Genomic DNA, 2,252 nt, shown 5'->3' with positions numbered 1-2,252 from the left:
TACCCTTGCTGAAATCGGCATTGTCCGAGAGGGACAAATTAGCCAAGAGGCTAGAAGGACAATACTAGAATTTTGCGTCTTTGCGATCCTTGGAGATGACCTTGATAAGGTAGATGACGGTCCATTTGTTGTTGACGCTGTTGGGACCAGTCTTGGAGGAGAACTTGGCGAAGAGGTTGGAGAAGGAGAAAGCGAGAGAGGATCTTCCATGGGAGGCGAGGTGGCGCTTGATAGAATCAGCGATGGAAACAACGTCAGGAACGACGAAAGGGGTGAGGCGATTGCAAAGGATGCGTTGGAAATAGCAGAGGGAGTTGATGGTGGAGCCATCATCGTTAGGGGAGGAGAGGATGCGTATTACGAGTTTTCGCACCAGATCTGAAACCTTTAGTTGTATTTGGGCACTAAAAAAAAACAACGACATTTAAAAGTTCGTGTGGCTTCCAACGTTGCTTCTGTCCAACCACGTCATCAATCTGTCGTCGGAAAATATCTCAGGAATAATTTTAAGTTTGAAAACGAATTTAAGACTCAATTACAAATTTAAGAATCACTTTGAGATTTACCTTTTTTGACATATATATATATATATGATTAAAGTAAGCACAATAATATAATAAAATTAACCTAATCTAATGTTTTTTGTTAATAGTTAATTGGTAGTATTTAAAAATATTGACTAAAAATATATTATTGAGTTAATAGACTAAAAATATTAAATTATTAACTAATAGTGATGACGGGATGTCATTTGGAATTCCAATCTTAGCGAGGTTAACAATCTCACTATAGTGAAAATAGCCACAAGCCTACCTTGATTGGCTAAGCAAGGATGTACCATTTTACTCTCAAAAGAGTCTAGAGGAGATAAGTGCAAAGCTTATAATATAAGAAGTGTTTATTCCTCAAGTTGCATGACAAAAGGAATACATGGACTTATTTATAGTAGTAAGAAGAGGAGGAGCCTTTGAGTATTAGGCGATATGGGACTAATTCATATGCATATTATAAAAACACAACTAATCTTTACTACTTCAACTAATATTTCTAATAACTTAATAGATGTTCCTGCATCATTTTTCCTGGGGTGGAAAAGGCTTGGTCTTATCTTCTATTGATTTTGCATCTTCTTCATAGAAAGGTAATAGATCAACAATGTTAAAGGTGGCAGATACTCCATAGTCTCTTGGAAGCTCAATCTTGTAAGAATTGTCATTAATGCGCTCCAAGACTCTGAATGGTCCATCTGCTCGAGGAGAAAATTTTCCGCGAGACTTTGAAAATCGTTCCTTTCTCAGATGAATCCATACCAAATCTCCTAATTGAGAATATTTGGTCTCCTATGTTTGTTGGCTTGGGCCTTATACCGAGCAGTCTGATGCAATATTTTCTGTCGCACATCCTCATGAAGCTTCTTGATTTGTTCAACAAGTTTATCAGCATTTGCACTATACTCTCATGGAGTTGGTAACGACAGAAGGTCTAAAGGACTTATGGGTCACTTACCATATACCACTTCGAACGGACACCTCCTTATTGTTTGACTAATAGAATTGTTGTAGGAGAACTCGACTTGTGGCAACACAAGATTCCATTGGCGAGTGTGTTTGCCCACAAAACTTTGTAGTAAATTTTCCAGGCTTTTGTTGAGCACTTCTGTTTGACCATCCATTCACAGATGACTAGCAGAGCTAAACTGTAGGCGAGTTACCATTTTTCTCCATAAAGTCCTCCAGAAGTGACTCATGAACTTCACGTCTCGATCTGAAGTGATTGCTTGAGGGATACCATGCAAGTGCACAACCTCTTTAAAGTACAAATCTGATATGTAGGAAGCATCATCTGTCTTATGATAAGGTACAAAATGAGCCATCTTCGAGAATCTATCAACAACCACCATAACAGAATCATTTTGCCTCTGTGTCCTAGGTAATCCCAAGACAAAGTCTATGCTAACATCTTCCCATGGGGCTTCAGAATAGAAGACGACTTGTATAAACCAATATTTTGATTTCCACTTTTAGCAATGTGACAAATGTGGCATCTTTAAATGTGTTGAATGACATTCTGCTCAAGTTTTGGCCAATAGAATTTCTCTTTTATGATAGCCAACAATTTGTCCCTTCCAAAGTGTCCTGCTAATTTTTCATTATGGGTCTCCTAGATGATTGATTGGCATAATGAACAGTAAAAAATACACAACGTATTGTCCTTAAAAGGATAACCTTCTTGAATGAAGAATTGTCTATAGA

The sequence above is a fragment of the Arachis ipaensis genome, chromosome B5, assembly GCF_059453495.1.
Source record: "Arachis ipaensis isolate K30076 ecotype BB chromosome B5, ASM5945349v1, whole genome shotgun sequence".
Lineage (NCBI taxonomy): Eukaryota > Viridiplantae > Streptophyta > Magnoliopsida > Fabales > Fabaceae > Arachis > Arachis ipaensis.
This window is presented reverse-complemented; position numbering follows the sequence as displayed.